The following is a 27,705-nucleotide window of genomic DNA, read 5'->3' as shown; positions in this document are numbered from 1 at the left end:
TATTAAGCAACTTTTGGGAATCCACAACTTTGTTATTATGTTTTTATTCCTTTTTTTTTTTTTTTGCTTGCTTGCTTGTTTATTTTTTTTTTCTAGCTGTTAAAATAAAGATGATATTGGCATTATTATTTGGGAGACTTTGTTCACTGTGGCAAATATTGCCCAAGTATCTAAGGAGCCCCAGGTCTTTCAGGAAATTGCATATTTAATCAGCCCCAAACTATTCTTTTTTTTTTTTAATTTTTATTTATTTATGATAGTCACACAGAGAGAGAGAGAGGCAGAGACACAGGCAGAGGGAGAAGCAGGCTCCATGCACCGGGAGCCCGATGTGGGATTCGATCCCGGGTCTCCAGGATCGTGCCCTGGGCCAAAGGCAGGCGCCAAACCGCTGCGCCACCCAGGGATCCCCCCAAACTATTCTTAAATGAGCTAAACAGTTAAGGTATCTGCTTAATCTGGGGAATTGTATTACATCTTTCTAGCAGAGCACCCCCATTTTTAGAATTAGGAAAAGATGGTAATAAACTGGACCTGCAGTCCCTGTGTTGACACGGGGGTGGGAAGGAGGATTACCAAATGGATTACCATTAGTGACTACACCCCAAAACCATCTTTTCTGTCAACCACTTCTCTTTCCCTCTTCTAGGATTTTCTTCTCACCTCTTACTATCTGATGATTCTTCCTCAACCCTGCCACCGGTCACCTGCATTCCTTCATCCTTTGTGGTGAACAAGGAGCTTTAAATGCAATGCCTACTCCCATAAAGTTTGGGATCCTTCAGCTAGACAAAGTCAAAGGTATCTATCAACTTTCAGATGACAAACTAGTATAAATAACAAGATCCAGCATGGGTGACTCTCACATAAGTAATGATATCTCATTTGAGGAGTAGAAAAAAACTGTTCTAGCCTGGGTCAGATTTAGATTTAAATTCTCTTTCTTCCAGTTAATGGTTGTGTGGATTTGGGCATGTCACTAAGTCTCTGACACTCAGTTTCTTATTTCAGTTTAATGTGGAGATCAAAACAGTGTCATGATTATGATGGAATATATATATTTTATTATTATTATATTATATTAAATATTATATATATTGTGGTGCCCCCAGCAAGTCTTTAATATGCCTTGGCTTATTTTTCTCTTTATTTACTAATACAATTAATCCTTTTTGTGATATGAGCATCTGTTGCTGGCAGTTGGAATGGAAAGTCAGTATGGTAGAAGTTCTACTGAAGGAGGAGGGGTTACAATGATGGTAGAGTCTAAGAAATCTCCCAAAGATTATAGGAGGGAGGTGAGGAGAGTAATGATGTATCTAAAGACTGATATGAGAGGATGCTTTCCATTGAGTTAATTAAGCGGTGATGTATATATGAAATTCAGTGAATGTATGGGTTTCATGGACTAGAAAGTCCTGCTGATGACACTGAACCATTGTCACCTTCCAGACTTGGAGTCCTAAGAGCCTGAGGCACAGATTTTAAGACTCAGAGGTAAAGTGAGACCCTGCAAGATGTCTATTTTGGCTTTCCAGACGTGGGCTGGGCTGGTCTCTGGAGACCTTCCGAGATAATACACAGTTTCAAATCTTCTTGGATTTCTCATGTCAGGTTCTCCAATAGGGTGATGAATTGAGAGGGGATGGAGAAAGGATAAATGGAGATTAGAACTGATAGGGCTTCAACCGAAAGCTCACCTTGCTATAGGTCCCAGTATTAAAGCAAGTCCTCTGATATTCCCAGACTCAAACATATAGGTTGTCTCTGCATAACTCTGAAGGATCAAGAAGTTCCCCCACGGTATCTTGAGACTTTGGAAAATTTGCATAGCTTCCAATAATAAGTCTTCTTAACAATAAGTGCCCCTTAGAGATAGTTATACCTGGGATTTGGTATACTGGGTTCAAATCCCAGTTTTGCTCCTTGCAGCTGTGTAATCTCATACATTTTTTTTAAGTTCTTATGGATTCTTTTTTTCCACCGAAAAATGGAGATAATGTTAAAATAATACATTGGGTCTTTGAGACAACAAAGAAGATAATACCCTTACTGTACTCTAGTGCCTAACACTCAATACACAGGAGCTGTTGTGGTTATTGTTAACTTGTTATTAGAATTGTCTTTAGTATGGATCTAAAAGGAACCAACCCATTGCAGAGATTAAATCTATTAAAGAGAATCAGAGACTGAGAAGCATAATGGGGAAAGAGAAAGTAAGGCTTAGGAAAGTTGAGTGGGGTAAGCTAGTCTACTGGTAGAGTTAGTGAAAGGCCTTGATAAAAAAAATGGGGGGTTAAATCCTTATGTATTTTGTGGGAAGTAGTGTCACAAGGCTTGGAGGGGGGATGAAGGGAAGAGATGTCTTTTAAACCATAAGCAAAGCAAGCTCCTTTAACATTTCCTACCTTCCTAGTCTCAGTGGAATTTGGAGAATTAATGAACTAATATCTACAAAGTACTTAGAGACTATCAAGTGAAATAAATATGGAAATCCCAAGTAGTATTATAATTTTATTAAACATTTATTGAACATGGTACAGAATATATAGGTAACTATACTTTCCACACAGAGGGCTTAGAATATAATTGCAATGTTTTTATTAATCATCTTGAGGGCAGAAGGAATTAGCTAAACAATATGTTTAAAATATCTCTGAAAAATTCAGATGGATATTGCATCTGGTCACTGTAATTTGCTCCCTGAATTTTTAGAAGGTAGTTATAGTATTGTCATTATACAACAGTAATGTTGATACTGATATTCATGATAATAATAAAAGCCAAAAAAATAACATGCCAGACATTCTGGTAGTAGTCCATATGTTATCTATAAATTTGATAATGAATACTGAGAGTTAGGATTAATATCCCCATTATATATTTGAGTAAGTTGAGGCTTGGGAAAGCTATTCAATATTACATGGCTCAGAAGTGGTGCATTTGACTTTATAAACCATCAAAGACTTGCTCCTGTACCATGTTTTTCCCATCCTTATTTAAGAGAGTTGGATATTCTGGGAGTATAAGAGCACTGTGATGCCATCTGTGGTCTTAAGCCAAACATTCTTGACATAGACTCCATACACTCTCTCTGAAATATTCATGGGATGCCATGAAATTCTTTACAGACTTATATATAATGTGTTTTGCATTTTTCTGGAGAGTAGGTCTAGAAACTTCCATCAGGTTCTAATTATAAACTCTAAGGAGTTTATAATCTAAATAAGGGTAAGTAAGTACCACTGGGCCCATCTTGGGCCAACTCTAGATGGTGGACAGGGTCTAGGAACATGCTTAACATGAACCTAATCCTTAACTACTTAACTTAGAAATCACAGCACTCAAGGATATGTGTGTGTGTGTGTGTGTGTGTGTGTGTGTGTGTATGGATAAGAGTGCCAGAAGTGGGTATGGGTGGAAGATTCAGGATCTATTTTGCACTTTTCTTCGATTGATGTCTATACTCCCTGTTTTTTAGTCTTCTCTTATGAAGTAGAGATATTGTAGAAACTCCCAAGGCCTCTACCCAGCCTAGACCCAGGCCCATCTTAAATGCTAGCTCTTCTGTTATATGTTCCCTGACTTTCACGGAAAAGTTAACTATACCTTTATTTGTGTACATCTCAGTACAAACTCCCATTCAAAACATTACGTTTCATAGTAATTACTTGTTTATGTATTCATTCCTTTTGCATTTCTCTTGGGTAAGAACTATATAATATTCATCTTTTTATTTATTCTAGACATTATGTATGGCATAGTGCCTAGAATATAGTCAGTACTCAATGAAAGCCTAAGAAATAGACAACTTATTGGATACATAGATGGATAGATGGACGTACTGACAAGTGAATACCCTTGTTATAGTCTTGAAAGCTAGGATATTGAAGGGCATATATTAGTAGGTAAAGATTCACTAATTTTAGGCTAGCTTATACATAGATCTATGTTACTTAAATTGGTGATGAGTCAGAGAAGGGGATCATACATGGATTCGTGCTTCTCTTATGCTGATGGCTTTAGAAGGATGATTTGGCATAATAGAATTTTGCAAAGGGTATAACTTTTCTATTTAGAATAAAGTTAGGTGATTGGAAAGCCATAGCATGCTGCAAAGCTTATATCAGTTTTCCAGCCCTCTGCAAAAGGTATGCTATAGCTGACTTTCCAGCTCCTGCTTTATGTAATTTGGCTTAATAGAGAGTGAAAGCTTTTCATGCTCACAAAAGCCTAATATTAGCATCTCAGTAATGTATTCAAGTTGCCACCTACCCATATGGGCTACATATCCTTGGAGGAGCCAAATAGGACAAGAGAATTCCTGCTATTTTAGAGTACCTTTGACAGTGAAGAGGATAATCATTTTAAACAATCTATCAGGCTTACATTGACTGAAAATTCCTGGCTTGTTAGCCTGGCTCATCTTCCTGGCTAGCCTGAGTTATCTGTGTTTGAACAGAAAATGCTGTTATCTCTTATCCCATCTATTCCTGTGGTGAGCAATGGGTCTGTACCCACTGCTGGAACCAGTCCTGATGATATCATGCTCATCACCATGGGAACACTGTCCTTTTTGCAAAGATGAGAGTTAAGCCCACCCTAAAAAAGTCCAAGGGCTCTCTTGGAGAAGTATAATCAGAATTCTCCAGTGGGATTTAGGTATAATCTGTGAGGGGTGCCATGAAAGAATAAGTATTTCTGAATTTTACTGAAAGTCTCCTGAATTCCAAGACTTAAAAAAGAAAATCCTATCTTCAAATAAAGAGATAAAAGAAGTATCCTCTTGTAGAAGTAGTTGAGTATTTACCCAGTACGATAATCTGTGTTTTTGTACTTTCTAGGGTACACTAAAATATCCTCCCAACCCTCCAATAAGCCTTGGTCCCTGGCGTCTCGGGAGAATAAAACCCAAGGACAAAGAAAAGTTGTCTGTGATATTTTGGCATAACTCCCTTGATCCTCCTTGCTGTAAAACAAGAGTTGTACATTTGCTACTCTTTGGTAAAGCATACTGCCTTCATGAATATAAGGCTCATTTTCATTCCCCATTTGTTCTGTGAGGATTATAGAGGAAAGTTCTGAGATTTCCACCGAGGGGGAAAAAAAAAGATTTGTGGCATGAAAGATAACACTTCAGTTCCTAAATGGACATTTTGCACATTCCTTGAATCCAGTGGTCCCTAGAGAAAGCCCTGTCTGTATCAACACTGAGGCTATAAAGATAATTATGTTTTTTAAGGCATTAGTCTATCACTAAAGTTACACGTTTGTGGGGAGACTATTTGTCCTGTTTTTTAAAAAATTATTATTATTATTCTGCAATGTCAGAAACTATGGCTAAATCCATGGGGACCTGTCAGTATTGATGTCACCATTTTCTTTTGTTTGTTTTTTGTTTTTTGTTTTGTATCCCAAGAAATTTCCTGGCAGGTGGTTTCAATAGCCAGTAGAACCCTGACAGAGATGACAGAGTGCTTGGATGGGGAGAGCCAGTGCTATTTTGCAGAAGCCAAAGAAAGGGAGAACAAAGGGAGACCTACACCTTCTGGATTACAGGATCCTGATTCTGAGTCAAGTCTCAGGAAAAGCTGACCGTTTAAGGAAATAAAGGCACTTTTAAAAGGTAACATGTCATTGCCATCTTGTGTCTGCGAACATTGTCCCCCAGACTCAAGCTGAGAGAAGTGCAATAATTTACTTAGACACATAGAACCGATGGGTTTTGGAACTGGATTTAACTCTGTACTCCAAGATCCAGGCTACAAAATTACTGTCATTTTTAGCAAAAAGACTAGAAGCTGTTTAGAGTTGTTCTTGAATTTATCCAGGTATCACTCACGTCTGTGGTTGCTTACTATACAGTTCCTTTACCCACCATCTGAACCACACCCTGTGCTATTCTTTTATCTTCCCAAAGAACACGACAAAGTCAGTGAAGCAAAAGTTCATCTTCTCTTTGGCAACATTTTTTTGCAACATTAATAAGAGACAGTAAAGAGCAGTCAAGGTATATCCAGCAAACTCAATCCTAAGAAAACCTAAACTTAACTTCTACAGTGAATCCAGCTCAGTTTTTAAAACCATCTCATTTGGGGAAGCTTTTGAAATTTTGCACTTACTTGAAGATTATAGGGAATTGAATTAAGAGGCTCTTTGACCCTCTGCTAGCTGGGATATAGATCAGGGCTCAGCCTGGCTGCTGCCTTATGTTGGCAAAGTAATTTGGACAATTCATCCACAACCTGCCTTTTGATCTGTAACATAGAAGTAAGAACCCATGATTGGTTTAGTCTCATTGATTGGGTGCTCAAGTGCATGTGGAAACTTGAATGCTGTGATACTGCAGACACAGTTCAATACCCAGTCCACAGGGTTGCTAAAAAGGAATCCTTCTAGGATGCAAACCTGGTTATCACCCCCATTCCCCGTCCCCCACCCTAACACCTTTTAGTGGCTTCCCTCCCTCCCCCCATTAGAACAATGTCAAAGCCTTCTTTCTGACATTTAGGTTGGATACAATCTGGCTCCTTCTCAGACCCATTTTCTACCCTCCTACTACATAGACTAGCAGTTGCTCTTAAATGTGTTTCTTATGCAAATGGTAGATGTTCCACATGGAATTTCATCCTTCTAGCCCCTGCATTTCCAAGGTCAGCAATTCCAGGAAGCCTTCTCCCTGTCTCATGTAGACTATGTTAGAGCTTCTCCTATACTTTTGTAGCACTTTATATACAATCCTCATCACAATGTATTGTGATGAGTGATTTTCTTATGCATACTACCATCTTTTCAGGACCTTTTTTTGAGAGCAGGAACTGTCTCCCATTCAATTACATATTCCAAGTATCAAATTTGGTATGTAGTAAAACATTAAGTGTATACTCAGTATTTGTGCTTTAAAAGGAGATTAGGAATGCAAAATAGATGACTTACTTGACACAATATCACAATTTTTTAATCTCAGTTTTTGAAATCTAAGTAGCTTATATGCCATACAAACACACGAACGCTTACCAGACATGTTTTGTGACTCTTGAAGTCTGTAAGCTGGGCGTTATGGTTCAGTGATGGTACAAACTGAATTCCCAGCTGCTGAGCTATGGCAAGAATGTAGGTGAATAAAAAAGAGCAGCTGACTACAGATTCTAGAAGGTAGCAGGTCAAACTCAAAAGGTTTCATCTGGTGAAACCAGATTGGTGGGAACTGATCTCCAAGTCCAAGAAACCAGTTCAATGTCAGAATCAGCATGTTAGTGAATAACAGAGGGAAATGCACTATTTATTGAGAAAATCCCTATATAAAAACTCCCACATAGACACTTAACAGACTGGAGAAATCAGAAAAGTCATAGCTATTTAAGGCATGATTTTCCCTCCCAAAACAAATTCACTGATTTTCCCTATAAATGAGTTCTTTTTTTTTTTAGAGTTTTTAATCAGTCCTTCAGCGTACCTCCATCTTGCCAGTCACCTAAAAATATACAGCTTGGAGACTTTGGAGCATTTTATATTCTTTTATTTCTAAACATTAATGGTAATGAAAATAAAAATGGTAATAATAATAGTAGTTGTAAGTAGTGTTTATTGATGCATACTACGTTCCAGGCACCATGTAAGTTTCCACTTATTTGAGAAACACAACAACCCATTTGAAATTGATAGTCCCATTTTTATTTATTTTTAAAAGTTTTTATTTGAATTACAGTTAGTTAACATATAGTATAATACTAGTTTGAGGTGTAGAGTGATTCAACACTTCCATAAAAACCCAGTGCTCATCATGATTAGTGCCCTCCTTCATCCTCATCACCCCCCACACACACACACACATCCTCTCTGGTAACCATCAGTTTGTTCTCTGTAGTCTGTTTCTTGGTTTGCCTCTCTTCTCTCTCTCTCTCTCCCTCTCTCTCTCTCTCTCTCTCTTTTCCCTCTTTGCTTATTTGTTTGGTTTCTTCAGTTCCACATATGAGTGAAATCTTATGATATTTGCTTTTCTCTAACTGGAGTCCCACTTTTAAATAATAAAAACAAACTTAAGCAATGAAATAATAAATAATTCTCTCAAGGTCACACATTTAATAAATCCTGGAGCAGAATTTGGACTTAGGCAGTCTGTTTCTAGAACTTGTGCTCCTAAGTGCTATAATGTACTGCTGCTAGTTCCTACTTATTTTTGTGCTAAAATGTACCCTATTTCTTTTCACAGGTTGACAATTCCCACATGCACTGATCTTGTTACTGTCCTGCTAGCCAATTTCTGGGTCAGCCTTTTGCCCTAATCTCCCTCTATTCTGGTTCATCCTTCTTCATAATCCCTTGTGTGATTAGGAGGGCAATGTGGTATTGGTGGAAAGTATATGGGCTTGAGAATCATGACAATCTAGGTTTAGGCTGTAAATCTAATATTATTACTTAAATGCATTTAATTTTCTAATAATTCCAATTATTTACCTCATGAGTTTTTGTAAGAGTTAAATGAAAGAATGCAGTGAATTGCACTTGGCATGTCATAGGTTATCTATAGATTGTAATTTCCTTGCTGAAACAAATGATATGTGGTAAGGATAAATAAACAACTTGTGTTCCACCCTCATTTATATTCTTCTCTGCATAAAAAATAAATAAATTCCACTCTCTTTACCATAGTACTTGGGATCCTCTGAGAGCTAAACTCAGCTAATCTTTCTAATTTCATTGTTTAGTTATTTAAGGTTGCTTATTCTGTAATAGTATCAAATTATTTCTGAGCTATCCCTTTAAATTTACCCTATGCCATGGTTTTCCTTATCCAGTTTTCTTTATGCAGGATACAGCCTCTTTAAATGCTATTAAAATTCCAGTTGTTCTTCCAAGTCTGTGTCCTTTTAAAATTATCATTCTTGAGCATCATAGTGGCCTTCTAAATCCAAGTATCTTCAGACATCCTCCCTAAAACCTGTAAGTTAAACAAGGGGCAGAAATGAAACACATGATCCACACATTTGGCGTTTTTTAGGAGACAGAAAATTCAAATTACTTTTCAATAGAGAAATTAACATTAAGTTACAAAAAAGTTCCCACCACAGCCATAGCCTGTGAAATAAAAGGCAGTGGAGGGAAAGGCTTAAGAGACCATATGGAAAAGAAAAGAGCAGAGTGGAAGACCTAGATGAGTCACCTCAGAAAGAAAAAGTACAACACTAAGTGCAATAAAAAATCTGGACTCTGGTAAACATGGTTGTTTACAGAATTGGCTACAGGGAGGTTACTTATTTATTATTGGAACCAGAAGTGGTGCCTCATAGTGATGTTGCTTTTTTGAGTAAAAAAGATAAAAATGAAAGGATTGGTGCCCCTTGGAAGTGAACCACAATGCAAAAATAAGGAAGTAAAGAGGGAATGTTAGAGATCCTAAATAAACAAAAGAGAAACCAGATATATGAAATCACTTTTTATTTCTCTCCCCAACTCCTATGCATCACATATTAGATTAATTGCACTTATGTATAATGGCAGAGGAAAGCAGTCTTAAATTAAAAACCTATCTACAAAATGCCTTAGAATAAGAAAAAGAATCAAATGAACTTCAACAAAGTCATGGTAAAATATGAATGCGGAAAATATGAATAAAACCATTTTGGTTGATTAAAATGCTCCCCCCCCAATGAAAATGAAACAGTAGAAAATGATTGCACAATTATCCAAATTAAAGTAAATATCCTGAAAAAAATATTGAGAGATTTCAGAAGATAAACACATGGGTAGAATTAGAAATGCAAATCTCACTACTCCTGGAACTAATATTACACTATTTGTTAACTAACTGGAATTTAAATTAAAAAAAAAATGAAGCAAAAAGAAAGAGAGAGAGAGAGAGAACACAAAATAAAGAAAGAAGGAAAGAAAGAGCAAATCTCAGAACACAAGTGGACCATAAAGAAAAGCAAGTGGTGGGAAAGGGGGAGGAAATGAGAATAGCCAAGTGCCTTAAACTAAGGGGAAAAAACTGTAGACAAAAATAGAACCATCTCTTAAGTGGAGAACAAATTACAATAGGGTGATTATGTAAATGAAATTTTAGTGAGGGACAGCGAAGAAAGACATGAAAACAAAGGATTGGAAATGAAATGAAAGAAGAGTATCAGAGAGAAAGGGATAATGAAAGCTAAACAAGGAAAGTCTAACAAACATATAATTGGTGTCCCTGGAAAAGCTAAAACAAACCAATAGAAAAAAAATTAAATTATAATCCAAGACATGAAATAAATTGAATTTAAAATTTTAAAGGTCCCACTGTATACCTGATAAAACTGATCTAGAACAGTGCATTTTGAGAAAATCTTGCAAAATTGGCCTATATAGAAAAAAAAATCCACATATTTCCCAAGCAAAAAGATGAATTCCTTATGAGGATTAAAGGAAAAAATGAGGCTGGCATCAAACTTCCACACAGCAATGTAGATAGCAAGGCTACATTGAAGGAGCTTTTTTAGGAAACTCAAAGAAAAAGTAGTGTCAAGATTTTATATCCAGCCAAGTGGTTCTTTGCATATATAGGCTATGAAAAACAGATTTAAGAATGTAGTAACTCCATTAAAGACTCAATCTAAGAATTCTACTGGAGCATGAACTTCATCCAAACAAAGGATAACCAGGTAGAGGTACCTGGGTCATCCAGTCTGTTAAGCATTTGACTCTTGGTTTCAGTTCATATCATGATCTCAGGGTCATAGTATTGAGTCCCTCTTTGGGTTCCCCACTCAGTGAGGAGTCTGCTTGAGATTCTCCCTCTTTCTCTCCCTCTGCCCCTCCTTCACCCCACCCGTACACATGCTCTGTCTCTCTAATAAATACATTTTTAAAAAGATAACAAGGTAAACATCAACAAATAATTCATAGTAATGTGTGTGTGCATTCACATGTGCATGGATGTGCATTATATATTATATATTTATTATATATTATATATACTGACACATATATTTTATATATCATGTGTTATATACTAGTGTATATATACACTTACATTGTATACATATATGTCACATATAGTACCATAAAGGTAGGAAGTCTAAAACAATGTAGTATAATGAGTGGAATAGTAGTAGGTAAATGTTATATTTTCTGAGAAAGATGAAAAGATATAACTGAAAACAACTAGCTGAAGGAAAAGAGAAAATGGAAGAACAACATTGACTGCTATAAGGTTAATAGGTGAGAGTCTAAACTATTTTTTACAAGCAAATAATGAAGGATTAAAACCAGACGATAAAAAATTAAGAAAAACCAAGACTAAAGATATGATTAGAGAGAAGAATACAAATATACCCGCTGGAGAAAAAAAAAAAAACTTACGGATACTAAAATAGGTTTTAAAATGGCAAGAAGAAAAACTCCATAGAAAAAGGAATATTCCAAATATAATCAGTAATAATAACATAAATTATATGGCAGTTTTGAGATCAAACATAACAATCCTATGATAAAGATGAAAGGTTTTAATTCGCCTACTGTTATAGACTGAATGTTTATACACTCCCTCCCCACCCAAAAAAAGAGAGAACCCTCATATGTTTAAATCAAATTTCCAATGTGATGGTATTTGGATACAGGGCCATTGGGAGGTGACTAAGTCATGAGGGTGGGGAGCCCTCATGAATGGGATTAGTGTCCTTATAAAAGAGGTCCCAGAGAGCTTCCTCTGTAAGGAGACAGATGTCTATGAACTAGGAAATGAGCCCTCACCAGACACACTGTCTTCCAGGGTCTTGGTCTCTGAGTTCCCAGTCTCTAGAACTGTGAGAAATAAATTCATGTTGTTTATAAGCCACCCGGTGTGTGGTATTCCATTATAGTAGCCGGATAAGCTAAGTTACCTACTTAAATGAAGTAGATTTTCAAGTTGGCTAATGAAGCAAAACCCAATTATTCTGTATACAGGAAATGCAAATATCTGGAAAGCTAAAAAAGAAACGTGGAAAATCTGTACTAGTCAAAGAAAAACAAAAAGGAGGCAAAAATTACAATCTTGATATCAGACGGAATTGAATTCAGGCAGAAGTAGTGCACAAAACCTATATGTATATGTGTAATGTTGAAAGCTATAGTTCACAATAAATATTTGATAGTTATGATTATGTCTGCAACAAATAAGAGAGAAATAGCTGATATAAAACACAAAATAAAAAAATTGCAAGAAGTAGTTTAAAAAAACATTAATAATAGTATACATCACTCTTGAGTGCCTAGGTGTCTCAGTCAGTGGAGCATCTGCCTTCAGCTCAGGTCATGATCCCAGGGTCCTGAGATCAAGACCCACATCAGACTCCCTGCTCAGTGGGGAGACAGCTTCTCCCTCTGTCTCTCCTCCAGCTTGTACTCTTTCTCTCTCACTCATTCTCTCTCTCAAATAAATAAATAAAATATTTTAAAGAGAAAGGATACATCACTCTCAGATGATGACATCAGTGAAAAAATGATTAGATCTAAAGATCTAATCACTCTGATGGGAGAGAATATGCCTTCTTTCCAAGTATACATATGGATCATTCATAAGGAAATTGGTCATATGTAGGATCACAAACAAAACCACCATAAATCTGGTAAATTAGAAATATCAGGAACACAACACTTTTATTAGAATGCAAGATAACCCCAAAATCCATTAATAAAATACAAAATTTTAAAATAAAATGACGTCCACTTTGAAAGCAACAAAAAAATGGACATTTTTCATCCAACAACTTTTGAGTGAAAGAAGAGCTTCAGAACAAAATAAGAGAATTTGAGGGAGGAGCAAGATGGCGGAAGAGTAGGGTCCCCAAATCACCTGTCTCCACCAAATTACCTAGAAAACCTTCCAATCATCCTGAAAATCTATGAATTCAAAGAATTAATTCTGAGAATTAAAGAGAGACCAGCTGGAATGCTACAGTGAGAAGAGTTCGCGCATCTATCAAGGTAGGAAGACGGGGAAAAAGAAATAAAGGAACAAAGGCCTCCAAGGGGGAGGGGCCCAGGAGGAGCCGGGCTGAGGCCGGGGCGAGTGTCCCCAGCACAGGAGAGCCCCGTCCCGGAGACGCAGGAGCTGCACCGACCTTCCCGGGGGAAAGGGGCTCGCGGGGAGGTGGAGCAGGACCCAGGGGGGCGGGGATGCCCTCGGGATCCCGGGGACACTAACAGAGCAACTGCCCGCCCAGGAGAGTGCGCCGAGCTCCCTAAGGGCTGCAGCGCGCACGGCGGGACCCGGAGCAGCTGAAGGGGCTCGGGCGGCGGCTCCGCGGAGGGGGCTGCGCGGCCCCGGGAGCAGCTCGGAGGGGCTCGGGCAGAGGAAGAGGCTCCGTGCGGAGGGGGCTGCGCGGTTCCAGGAGCAGCTCGGAGGGGCTTGGGGTCGGCTCCGCGGAGGGGGCTGCGGCCCGGGAGCGCGAATCCAACAGCGCAGGCTCCGGAGCACAGGGCGCCGGGGCACAGCCCAGGATCCCGCCTCCTCCGGGACAGGCAGAGGCCGGGAGGGCCCAGGACAGCAAGGACGCTCCTGCCCCGAGCTGAGCAGATCAGCGGCCCCGCCCAGAGCCTCCAGGCCCTGCAGACGGAGTTCCTGCCGGAGCTGAATCCAGGTTTCCAGAGCTGCCCCGCCACTGGGGCTGTTCCTCCTGCGGCCTCACGGGGTAAACAACCCCCACTGAGCCCTGCACCAGGCAGGGGCACAGCAGCTCCCCCAACTGCTAACACCTGAAAATCAGCACAACAGGCCCCTCCCCCAGAACACCAGCTAGACGGACAACTTCCAGGGGAAGCCAAGGGACTTAAAGTACACAGAATCAGAAGATACTCCCCGGTGGTTCTTTTTTTGTTTTTTTGTTTGTTTTGTTTTGTTTTGTTTTGCTTTGCTTTTTGATTTGTTTCCTTCCCCCACCCCCTTTTTTTTCTCCTTTCTTTTTCTTTCTCTTTTTCTTCTTTTTTTATTTCCGTTTTTTTTTCTCTTCCCTTTTTTTCTCTTTCTCTTTTCTTTCCTTCTTTCTCTCCTCTCTTTTTCTCTTTTTCCCAATACAACTAGCTTTTGGCCACTCTGCACTGAGCAAAATGACTAGAAGGAAAACCTCACCTCAAAAGAAAGAATCAGAAACAGTCCTCTCTCCCACAGAGTTACAAAATCTGGATTACAATTCAATGTCAGAAAGCCAATTCAGAAGCACTATTATACAGCTACTGGTGGCTCTAGAAAAAAGTATAAAGGACTCAAGAGACTTCATGACTGCAGAATTTAGAGCTAATCAGGCAGAAATTAAAAATCAATTGAATGAGATGCAATCCAAACTAGAAGTCCTAACGACGAGGGTTAACGAGGTGGAAGAACGAGTGAGTGACATAGAAGACAAGTTGATAGCAAAGAGGGAAACTGAGGAAAAAAGAGACAAACAATTAAAAGACCATGAAGATAGATTAAGGGAAATAAACGACAGCCTGAGAAAGAAAAACCTACGTTTATTTGGGGTTCCCGAGGGCGCCGAAGGGGACAGAGGGCCAGAATATGTATTTGAACAAATTCTAGCTGAAAACTTTCCTAATCTGGGAAGGGAAACAGGCATTCAGATCCAGGAAATAGAGAGATCCCCCCCTAAAATCAATAAAAACCGTTCAACACCTCGACATTTAATAGTGAAGCTTGCAAATTCCAAAGATAAGGAGAAGATCCTTAAAGCAGCAAGAGACAAGAAATCCCTGACTTTTATGGGGAGGAGTATTAGGGTAACAGCAGACCTCTCCACAGAGACCTGGCAGGCCAGAAAGGGCTGGCAGGATATATTCAGGGTCCTAAATGAGAAGAACATGCAACCAAGAATACTTTATCCAGCAAGGCTCTCATTCAAAATGGAAGGAGAGATAAAGAGCTTCCAAGACAGGCAGCAACTAAAAGAATATGTGACCTCCAAACCAGCTCTGCAAGAAATTTTAAGGGGGACTCTTAAAATTCCCCTTTAAGAAGAAGTTCAGTGGAACAGTCCACAAAAACAAGGACTGAATAGATATCATGATGACACTAAACTCATATCTCTCAATAGTAACTCTGAATGTGAACGGGCTTAATGACCCCATCAAAAGGCGCAGGGTTTCAGACTGGACCAAAAAGCAGGACCCATCTATTTGCTGTCTACAAGAGACTCATTTTAGACAGAAGGACACCTACAGCCTGAAAATAAAAGGTTGGAGAACCATTTACCATTCGAATGGTCCTCAAAAGAAAGCAGGGGTAGCCATCCTTATATCAGATAAACTAAAATTTACCCCAAAGACTGTAGTGAGAGATGAAGAGGGACACTATATCATACTTAAAGGATCTATTCAACAAGAGGACTTAACAATCCTCAATATATATGCCCCGAATGTGGGAGCTGCCAAATATATCAATCAATTATCAACCAAAGTGAAGAAATACTTAGATAATAATACACTTATACTTGGTGACTTCAATCTAGCTCTTTCTATACTCGATAGGTCTTCTAAGCACAACATCTCCAAAGAAACGAGAGCTTTAAATGATACACTGGACCAGATGGATTTCACAGATATCTACAGAACTTTACATCCAAACTCAACTGAATACACATTCTTCTCAAGCGCACATGGAACTTTCTCCAGAATAGACCACATATTGGGTCACAAATCGGGTCTGAACCGATACCAAAAGATTGGGATTGTCCCCTGCATATTCTCAGACCATAATGCCTTGAAATTAGAACTAAATCACAACAAGAAGTTTGGAAGGACCTCAAACACGTGGAGGTTAAGGACCATCCTGCTAAAAGATAAAAGGGTCAACCAGGAAATTAAGGAAGAATTAAAAAGATTCATGGAAACTAATGAGAATGAAGATACAACCATTCAAAATCTTTGGGATGCAGCAAAAGCAGTCCTAAGGGGGAAATACATCGCAATACAAGCATCCATTCAAAAACTGGAAAGAACTCAAATACAAAAGCTAACCTTACACATAAAGGAGCTAGAGAAAAAACAGCAAATAGATCCTACACCCAAGAGAAGAAGGGAGTTAATAAAGATTCGAGCAGAACTCAACGAAATCGAGACCAGAAGAACTGTGGAACAGATCAACAAAACCAGGAGTTGGTTCTTTGAAAGAATTAATAAGATAGATAAACCATTAGCCATCCTTATTAAAAAGAAGAGAGAGAAGACTCAAATTAATAAAATCATGAATGAGAAAGGAGAGATCACTACCAACACCAAGGAAATACAAACGATTTTAAAAACATATTATGAACAGCTATACGCCAATAAATTAGGCAATCTAGAAGAAATGGACGCATTCCTGGAAAGCCACAAACTACCAAAACTGGAACAGGAAGAAATAGAAAACCTGAACAGGCCAATAACCAGGGAGGAAATTGAAGCAGTCATCAAAAACCTCCCAAGACACAAGAGTCCAGGGCCAGATGGCTTCCCAGGGGAATTCTATCAAACGTTTAAAGAAGAAACCATACCTATTCTCCTAAAGCTGTTTGGAAAGATAGAAAGAGATGGAGTACTTCCAAATTCGTTCTATGAGGCCAGCATCACCTTAATTCCAAAACCAGACAAAGACCCCACCAAAAAGGAGAATTACAGACCAATATCCCTGATGAACATGGATGCAAAAATTCTCAACAAGATACTCGCCAATAGGATCCAAGAGTACATTAAAAAAATTATTCACCATGACCAAGTAGGATTTATCCCTGGGACACAAGGCTGGTTCAACACCCGTAAAACAATCAATGTGATTCATCATATCATCAAGAGAAAAACCAAGAACCATATGATCCTCTCATTGGATGCAGAGAAAGCATTTGACAAAATACAGCATCCATTCCTGATCAAAACTCTTCAGAGTGTAGGGATAGAGGGAACATTCCTCGACATCTTAAAAGCCATCTATGAAAAGCCCACAGCAAATATCATTCTCAATGGGGAAGCACTGGGAGCCTTTCCCCTAAGATCAGGAACAAGACAGGGATGTCCACTCTCACCACTGCTGTTCAACATAGTACTGGAAGTCCTAGCCTCAGCAATCAGACAACAAAAAGACATTAAAGGCATTCAAATTGGCAAAGAAGAAGTCAAACTCTCCCTCTTCGCCGATGACATGATACTCTACATAGAAAACCCAAAAGTCTCCACCCCAAGATTGCTAGAACTCATACAGCAATTCGGTAGCGTGGCAGGATACAAAATCAATGCCCAGAAGTCAGTGGCATTTCTATACACTAACAATGAGACTGAAGAAAGAGAAATTAAGGAGTCAATCCCATTTACAATTGCACCCAAAAGCATAAGATACCTAGGAATAAACCTCACCAAAGATGTAAAGGATCTATACCCTCAAAACTATAGAACACTTCTGAAAGAAATTGAGGAAGACACAAAGAGATGGAAAAATATTCCATGCTCATGGATTGGCAGAATTAATATTGTGAAAATGTCAATGTTACCCAGGGCAATATACACGTTTAATGCAATCCCTATCAAAATACCATGGACTTTCTTCAGAGAGTTAGAACAAATTATTTTAAGATTTGTGTGGAATCAGAAAAGACCCCGAATAGCCAGGGGAATTTTAAAAAAGAAAACCATATCTGGGGGCATCACAATGCCAGATTTCAGGTTGTACTACAAAGCTGTGGTCATCAAGACAGTGTGGTACTGGCACAAAAACAGACACATAGATCAGTGGAACAGAATAGAGAATCCAGTAGTGGACCCTCAACTTTATGGGCAACTAATATTCGATAAAGGAGGAAAGACTATCCATTGGAAGAAAGACAGTCTCTTCAATAAATGGTGCTGGGAAAATTGGACATCCACATGCAGAAGAATGAAACTAGACCACTCTCTTTCACCATACACAAAGATAAACTCAAAATGGATGAAAGATCTAAATGTGAGACAAGATTCCATCAAAATCCTAGAGAAGAACACAGGCAACACCCTTTTTGAACTCGGCCATAGTAACTTCTTGCAAGCTACATCCACGAAGGCAAAAGAAACAAAAGCAAAAATGAACTATTGGGACTTCATCAAGATAAGAAGCTTTTGCACAGCAAAGGATACAGTCAACAAAACTCAAAGACAACCTACAGAATGGGAGAAGATATTTGCAAATGACATATCAGATAAAGGGCTAGTTTCCAAGATCTATAAAGAACTTATGAAACTCAACAGCAAAGAAACAAACAATCCAATCATGAAATGGGCAAAAGACATGAACAGAAATCTCACAGAGGAAGACATAGACATGGCCAACATGCACATGAGAAAATGCTCTGCATCACTTGCCATCAGGGAAATACAAATCAAAACCACAATGAGATACCACCTCACACCAGTGAGAATGGGGAAAATTAACAAGGCAGGAAACCACAAATGTTGGAGAGGATGCAGAGAAAAGGGAACCCTCATACACTGTTGGTGGGAATGTGAACTGGTGCAGCCACTCTGGAAAACTGTGTGGAGGTTCCTCAAACAGTTAAAAATAGACCTGCCCTACGACCCAGCAATTGCACTGTTGGGGATTTACCCCAAAGATACAAATGCAATGAAACGCCGGGACACCTGCACCCCGATGTTTATAGCAGCAATGGCCACGATAGCCAAACTGTGGAAGGAGCCTCGGTGTCCAACGAAAGATGAATGGATAAAGAAGATGTGGTTTATGTATACAATGGAATATTACTCAGCTATTAGAAATGACAAATACCCACCATTTGCTTCCACGTGGATGGAACTGGAGGGTATTATGCTGAGTGAAGTAAGCCAGTCGGAGAAGGACAAACATTATATGTTCTCATTCATTTGGGGAATATAAATAATAGTGAAAGGGAATATAAGGGAAGGGGGAAGAAATGTGTGGGAAATATCAGAAAGGGAGACAGAACGTAAAGACTGCTAACTCCGGGAAACGAACTAGGGGTGGTAGAAGGGGAGGAGGGCGGGGGGTGGGAGTGAATGGGTGACGGGCACTGGGGGTTATTCTGTATGTTAGTAAATTGAACACCAATAAAAAATAAATTAAAAAAAAAACAAAATAAGAGAATTTAAGAAAAATAATGACAATGAAAATAGTACATAACAGAATATATAGGATACCCAGGGCAACACTTAAGAAAATAAATATAAGAAACAAATAGTAAATAAGTAATATCTAACAAGAACAATAAGGCAGTGGTGAAGAAAACATGACATTTTCCTTTATCCTTAAACCCTGAGCTATCTGAGCTAGCTGAGGGACCTCAGCAGCAGGCAGAGTGGCCGCTGCCCCTCTCAGGAGACCACCAGATTGCCTCTTCCCATGGCCTTGCCTTCCCGTGGCCACCTACAGAGCTGCGTGTGGCCAGTGTACGTCCTACATCATATGCTGGCCTTGGCACAGCCACCAGACATATTTCCAGGAGAGGATTCGGTTTTGGGTTGATGAAACTGGATGTGAAATCGAAGTCATGCCGTGGTGTGGAATTCTCAACATCTGGTTCATCTAATACAGACACTGGTTAAGTTAGTGGAACAGCAGAGACCAAATATACACAGTGTGGGTCTGGTCTGACTTTCACAGAAAAGTGGAACATGGATAACTCTCTGGGAACAGAAATTACAGTTCAAGACCAGATTTATCAAGGTTTGAAGCTAATATTTGATACCCTTTTCACCAAATGTGGGCAAGTGGTAAAAATGAAGTCTTCTTACAATAGGGGATTTTATCAACCTTGGTAGGGACATCGGCTTTGGTTTTGCTGGTTTAATATATCTTCAGTTATGAGGGCTGGTTTGGTGGGTACCAGAAGATATTTTGACAGTGTCAAATCGAAGCTGACAAGAAATAACTTTGCAGCAGGCTGCAGAACTGGCCTTCTAGGTACACCCTTATGTCAGTATTGGGACAGGATTTGGAGGATCGATTTATCAGAAAGTATGTGAAGATACTGACACTACAATTAACCTTGCTTGGACATCAGGTATCAATTGCATTCATTTTGACATTATGGCCAAGTATCAGTTGGATCCCATTTCCATTTCTGAAAAAGCAAACAACACTAGTTTAATTGGAGTGGGCTCAGACTCTGAGGCCTGGGGTCAAGCTTCCACTGTCTGCTCTGGTAGCTGGGAAGAGCATTTGTGCTGGGGATGCCAAACTTGGGCTTGTTCTGCAGCTGGAGGCCTGATCCAGCTGAAAGAAACCTCTGGGAATGGATATTGGAAGATTTCACTTACATGTATTTCCATTGTGACCAGCAGGTTCCCCCTCCCCAGTCCCCCCCCCCCAAAAAAAAGGGTTATCAAAACAAAGTATGATCTAAACAAGAGCTGTATTTTAAATATTTAAGAGACTTACTCATTAGCTCGTTTCCAGTTGAATTGGTTCTCATCTAAGTAGCAATGCTGCAGCCCTGCAGTCCCCTATATGTTACTTAAATTTATCTGTTAAATATGTTAACTCTGGAATAATGAAATAGACCTTTATGAATGCTGCCCAATGTGTGCATGTTTGCCTTTATGTCCCTATTAACATTGCAGCAAGATATAAGGTAAACATTAAAAAAATAATAGGATTCACATATACATAATAGTAAGTATTAGAAAATATAATGGAAGAGAAATCCCCATTTACAATAAGGAAAATATAAGGATAGCATACTTAGGAATAATCAGCAAGACAAAATTTATCTGCAGAAGGCTGTTACACGCTCCTGAATGACACAAAAGTAGACTGGGGCAGATGGACAGACGTCTCTTCTTGGTTTGCATGACTTGGCATCATCAAAATGTCATTTCTTTCTAGGTAAGTGTATGAACAATGTGACCTTAATTTAATTTAAGATTTTTTATTTTATTTTTTAAATTAATTAATTAACTAATTAATTAATTAATTAATTTATTTTTTATGATAGTCACAGAGAGAGAGAGAGAGAGAGAGAGAGAGAGAGGCAGAGACACTAGCAGAGGGGGAAGCAGGCTCCATGCACCGGGAGCCCGATGTGGGATTCGATCCCGGGTATCCAGGATCGCCCCCTGGGCCAAAGGCAGGCGCTAAACCGCTGCGTCACCCAGGGATCCCTAATTTTATTTTTTTAAAGATTTTATTTATTTATTCATGAGAGACACAGAGAGAGACAGAGACATAGGCAGAAGGAGAAGAACGCTTACTGCGGGAAGCCTGATGCAGGACTCGATCCCAGGACCCCGGGATCACACCCTAAGCCAAAAGCAGAAGCAGCTCAACCATTGAGCCATCCAGGTGCCCCGATCTTAATTTTAAGAAGAGCTTTTGTGGAGCTAGTCAAATCAATACTAAAGTCTACACACACACACACACACACACACACACACACACACACACAAATAATAATTAAGGGAAAAATAAAAACTAAGGAAAGAGAAAAAAAGAACTGTGAAGAAGTAGCCCTAAGAGATGAACAGAATATATTATGAAGTCTCTATAATTAACATGTTTAAGGGGCACATGGCTAAATTTGTCTGTATCTAACCATCCCACAAATGCACTTAACTCTTGAACTTAAAATTCCACTTCTAGGAAGTTACCACAAAACACACATTTAACAATAAAAAATATACATACATAACAATAAAATGGATATATTATCCATTGTAGTATTATTTGTAACTGCAAAATAATTGGAAACTATGTGCTCAAAGATAGGAAACTGATTTGGATAAACTTTGGCTTATACACACAGTGGTGTATCATGCAGCTTTTAAAAAAAAGATCCCCCCAAAATAATGGAAAGTTGTACTTAAGTTATCTGCTAAGTTTAAAAAAAAAACACACAAAGTGCTTCTTTTTGCAAAGTGAAACATAGCAAACACAGAAAACAGTAAAACTGATTATCTACAAGCAGGGTAAGAGGTGGCAGGGTGGCCATGGGGGAGTAAAAGGGAGCAAAGTAGAAGAAAGAAGAGAGTATTACATTTTTTTTCTGAATATTTTTTAACAGTCTTGACTTTTGGAAGCACACTAATGTTATCTATATATTCAAACAAATTAAGCCAAGATGGGAATTTTAAAAAAGAAAAATCTAAATCTAAATGTCAACGTACAAATAAAACACACAAATAATATAACCACACAGAAAGTGGGGGGGTGGAAGCTAAACCAAATAAGTTTTTTAACATGAAACTTTGACTACACAGCCTTAGTGTAGTGGAGAAATTGGTCTCGGTTTCTTTTCAGTAGATTAGGGTTTCTTTTTAGTGGTATGGACGTAGCAGTTCTAAAAATTATTTGATGTGCTTAACAAATTGCAGAACAGAACAAATGCATAATTGCATTAATATTTCTGGAATCCGGCGTTTTTACTGTGGAAGGAAGATAAAAAATATGCAGCAGGGAAGGGCCAGAGACTGTGAGGTTGAATTAGCCCTGAGGGTTGTGATGTAGTGAGAACCCTGAGTCTCATATTTTGAAGATTTTTGCCCTGTTGAGGATATGTTTTAGTATAAGCATACAATATTTTTAATATTCTTAAGTTTGTATCACTTAAGAGATAAACTTGAGGTACACTGGTCTACTCAGTCCCAAAATATTTCCTTATTCCTCAGACGGAGTGATGGAGAGTCATGGGCACAGTTACTCTGGGTCTGTCCTAGACAAACTGGGACATGTGTTCTCACACACACACTCCTCAGGCTGCACGGGTCATCTCTGATCTTTCTTCCCCTTTTACCAGATTTCACCTTGGAAGAACTTGGAGAGTAGGGAAATGCAAGCCTGAACGGGTTCACTCATCTGCCTTTGAAAAACGGCCCTTTCTGCTCAGAACCAGCCATCATAGAAGGCTCATCTTATCCTGAACATGTATCTCTGGACTGGTTAAAATTGTGTGCCTGCCATTAACTGACCAGAGACTCATTTCTGTCATTTATAAAATAGGAGGAATAATAACTTGCTAGTCGCTGTAAATTAAATAAGTAAATCTATTATATAAAGTACCTAAAGTGATTCACTGAGTTCAGTATTATTATTATTATTTAATTGTTGTTACTCTTGTTGTTACTGTTTTTCTTTAGCATTAACCTCCAATGTTTGGCTTGAGAATATAATCTAATTTTCATGAATAACCCATTACAGATCAGTCATGTATAAATTTAGTTAAACCTCTTTAGGAACTATAATTCCTGTTTCACTTTTTAAAGTAATGAGTTCCATAAACTTTATTTCCTGCTGTGAAACATGGCATTTTGTTTAAATTGTTTTAATTTAGCTCTTCCAAGCATCAATGGATTCCTCACAGCTCTAAAAACCCTGTATTTTGTACATAAATTGGTTTTGATCTAATTCACGCCCTCAAAGGTTTTATAGGTGCCAATCATAGCCTTTGATGCTCATCGTTATTTTAGAACCCAATAATTTTATGTTATTTTAAAATCCAAATCTTGAATCCAGAAATCTGAAACCTAGCTGTAGCTTCACGAGTGGCCTGGAGGTGGAAGGTCATTCCAGGGCAGGACCTATTCTGTGGTGTTCCCATTTATGGTCTCCGTTACCCAAGCCCTTAGAATGGGGTTCTCAGGGTCTGGATGCTTTTTGTCACTAACTTGGTAGATGACTGTAGAAAAATGATCCCTAGCATGGACCCATAGAGTGCTATTATTATAATAGCACTAGATGTGATAATATTATAATAGCACTAGCTATTATTATAATAGCACTAGATATAATAGCATTAGATCCAATGGATCTTCTCTCTCAAAACGAAAGGAGATTTCCTAGGGTGTTTCTTTTGTATGTTTACCTTTTTATTTAGGCCTTGTCTGAGTTTCAGATAAATCATTGTTCCAAAGAATACAACAGCAGACTCAGTAATAGGCATTTTCTGGTGCATTGTAGGGATTAGCATGGCTTTGTCTCTTAGCAAGAGACACCAAAGAAACATGAGGTTCATAGATTTGTATCTTTGTGGACCAAAAAATTAAAGGTGAGCTACACAACGACATATGAAAACTAGAAAACAAGACATTGCAGGCTCCTTGGTGCTGAGCAAGTCGGAAAAAAATTAGCATAAAGAAGAAACTGATGTATTTCACTACTGTACTCAAAATCCCTGGCAAAGGAAGGAATCAAAGAGGAGAAAATATGTATAATATATATTATTTTTATCAAATATGTATATGCACAAATTATTTTATAAATTTTTAAGTACATCACTTAAAAATCAAATAGCTACCAAAGGTTTGTGATTTAAAAAGCAGCTCTCCCAAGAAACAGTGATAGCTTAACAATGTAAAACTTTTATCTAGAGTACATAGGCATTAAATTAGTACTGCTGAAACAATGCATTGAGGATTTACAGTAACACCTGGAAGTTCCTTCTAATGTACATATAAATAGAATCATGGAAGCTTCTTGTATTAACCGTTTTATGGCCTTCAAGATTTAATGAACCGAATGAAAACTGAATCTGTTCATATCCCATCTTTTACATCTCGGTAAGAGAAAATCTATTCTCATTTTCAAGGTAGAATTTTACATGTCCATACTTTTTAAGCCACATTTAAAGAAATTATCTCTTATCTAATCTTGGATGTTGTCTCTTCATCTTGTACATGAAACTCCAGTAGATTTAATAGACATTCATCATCTAGTCAAACCCTTCACATGTTCTTCAAACCAATCAAATTTGGGATCCTCAACATTTTGTGTCAATAAAATAAGGTGTGGAATTAGCAGATTCAATGAAGACCTTTATTTTTCCTTGTCACACTGGATGTCTAGACGCCATTTGGATTGGGTTTAGAAGATGGGGAAGTATAGACGTTTCTTGGCCTGAGTCTTTTAACAGTAGAGATGTAGAAGGGAGAATGAGATCACGAAGAGACTGGCTGTTGACAGCAGAGCACCGCCAGTTGGTGTGGTGGTGGTATTTGCTGGATTTGGGGCAGTCGAGGTACTCTGGGAGGAGTTACTTGAAAGTGTTACAATAGTTGTTTGATTTGAATAAATCTGCGTGGGTAGGAGCAGCGCCAGGAGCAGCAGCCCCAGTCCGAGCCTGGCCACCATCGCTCTGCCCATGTCCGCTCCGTCGGGGTCGGTGCGCGGCGCGTGTCCCTGGCTGCGGGGCGAGTGGAGGACGGAACTCTTTCCTCTGAGGCTTTGGGTTTGACATTGCATTTGATTTTTTATATAGTAATTGACATGTGCCAGGGCAATGATGGATTGGAATCTACCCCTGATTGTGAAGCATAACGAATAAATTTTGCTTAAATACTTATCACTTATTCCTATTGAACAAGGGTGCCAGATTCATTTAGCTAAACTGATTCCAAAGAGTAGAAGTACATTGACTTCAACTAATTTCAAAATGCTTATTTCTGCATAGGTGGAGTACTTCTTAAAATTTAAAAATGATCTGTTTTGAAGGTAAAATCGACAAATCTTGAAATTAAAAAAGGCAAAATATGTGCGGGAGCCAAAAATCATAAATCAAGTTTTTGGGAAGTGAAGACTGGAAGCTTGCTTACATTAAATTCGGAAAAACTTTTATACTTTTTCTGTAAATACTTTTTTTTAAAAAAAAACCTCTGAATCAGAATAGCCACATTTGGAACACTTTCTGTTAGTCAATATTTTTAGATAGTTAGAACCTGGTCCTAAGCCTAAAGTGGGCTTGATTCTGGAAAGTAAATCTTTTCACAACTGCCTCGATGCACAGAAAGCTTTTTAAAAATAGACACTCTAAGGTCTTTTGTTCGCATGGTCACACACTGATGCTTAGATGTTCCAGTATCTAATATGGCCACAGTAGTCTTGATAACCAAAGTCATTTTTCCCATCTTTAGGAACCTACACCAGAACAACAATATCCAACAGATCTCAAGCTACTGTGTGTGTGAATGAACATTACGTTTTGTTTCATCCCTGAATGCTGTACATCAGTTTTGGATTGTATATTGTGTTTGTGTATTTATGCTTTGATTCATAGTAACTTCTCATGTTATGGAATTGATTTGCATTGAACACAAACTGTAAATAAAAAGAAATGGCTGAAAGAGCAAAAAAAAAAAAAATAAAAAATAAAAAGCAGCTCTCCACACCACCCCTCCTCTGTACCAATCTCAGATGCAAATCATGCTCAACTCTTAGAGGTTTTTTCCTAATATTAGCCAAAATATTTCAAAACAAGATTTTCTAAACAGATTTAGATACATCTGATTTCTCTTTCTTTCTTTCTTTCTTCCTTCCTTCCTTCCTTCCTTCCTTCCTTCCTTCCTTCCTTCCTTTCTTTCTTCTTTTTTTTTTTTTTTTTTTTTAGATTTTATTTATTTATTTGAGAAAAAGAAAAAGCACAAGCAGGGGGAAGAGCAGAGGGAGAGGGAGAAGCAGATTCCCCACTGAGCAGGGAGCCCGATGTGGGCTCCATCCCAGGACCCCAGAAACATGACCTGAGCTGAAGGCAGTTGCTTAACCAACTGAGTCACCCAGGCACCCATAAACGCACCTAATTTCTATCTGTTTCAGTTTTAGATAGGTTTTATTGACTTTCCTTTGTAAAATGGGGATTTTACTTTCTGAAAACTTTCTACACACATATTCTCACACAGACATGTACACTCTTATTCATACACACTCATATCACACTCTTCTTACGTCCCCCCAATATAGTTAGGCCATAATTTTTACTGAAAAATGTAGTTATTTAAATATTTATTGCTGAACCAAGCAATGTTCAATTTAACTTTCCTTTAGTAAATTGATGTTTACATTTTATTTTCTGCTCATTTTCTTTTCTTGGGGTTGACAAAAGAATCAGTCTCTGATCCCTTGCCATCACCTTCTTCCTCCTCTCTTTCCCTCGTTACTCTCCCTCTCTCCTCTCCCCACTTCTTCTCCTTCTCCCTCCTCCCTTTCCATTTTTCCAGGGACCTAATATCCATTTATATACAAACAATCTTTCAAATATCCTCTCAAAATACCCTCCTAAAATTTCAGCTACTAAACGCAAATCTGTCCATTTTTATTTCTTGGAGATATCCCTCCGGGTGCTCTTCCTCTTCATCCTCTTCCTCCCCAGTGTGGCCTGGTGCTCTCCAGGCTGACTTGACACCTCTTATCTTCAGATGGCCTTGGCCATCACTTGGGAATTCCCTCTGCCTCTTTCCTGTAAAGATTTTTTTTTTAAATTTTCTTGGATATCATATCTTGCTTATTCTTGATTTGTTCCCTCATTTTGCAGAAGTGCTCCTTTCATAGCCTCCTTAGAAAGAAAGAGTACTTGGAGAGTCAATGTGTGAGTACTTACACATCTAAGCCTGGTTCTTGTTTGACCTCATACCTGTTTCATAGTTTATCTGTAGAGAATTCTCAGCTGGAAATTACATTTCCTCAGTACTGTGTGAGCCTCAATACATTTTCTTCTTTCTTCCAAAACTGGTGTTGACAAACAGGATTGCTTTTGAAACTTGGTGATAATATGCTTTGGCATGGTTCCTTTATTTTTTCAGCTATTATCCTGGGTGTGTATTGAGCTCTTTAATCGAGAAACTCGTGTTCTTCAGTAACAGGAATTTGACCTTACATTTTTTTTAATTCACTTATGTTTCAGGTTTCTTCTATTTTTTTTTTTTCTCTCTGCTGTTAGTAGATACTGGAGACTTAAATTGTCTCATTGTTTCTCCTATTTTCATAACTCCATTTTATTTTACTTTTCTATTTTCTGG

At 38.4% G+C, this 27,705-nt stretch overlaps 1 pseudogene; it reads left to right on the top strand.

The window, feature by feature from the left end:
• The first annotated feature begins 19,170 nt into the window (after positions 1-19,170).
• LOC112671485 (voltage-dependent anion-selective channel protein 2-like) lies at positions 19,171-20,359 on the top strand (annotated as a pseudogene).
• Positions 20,360-27,705: the final 7,346 nt, after the last annotated feature.

The sequence above is a fragment of the Canis lupus genome, chromosome 5 (genome assembly GCF_003254725.2).
Source record: "Canis lupus dingo isolate Sandy chromosome 5, ASM325472v2, whole genome shotgun sequence".
In the NCBI taxonomy this organism is placed as follows: Eukaryota; Metazoa; Chordata; class Mammalia; order Carnivora; family Canidae; genus Canis; species Canis lupus.
Note: the sequence above shows the minus strand (reverse complement) of the source record. Positions and strands in the feature narration are given on the sequence as shown.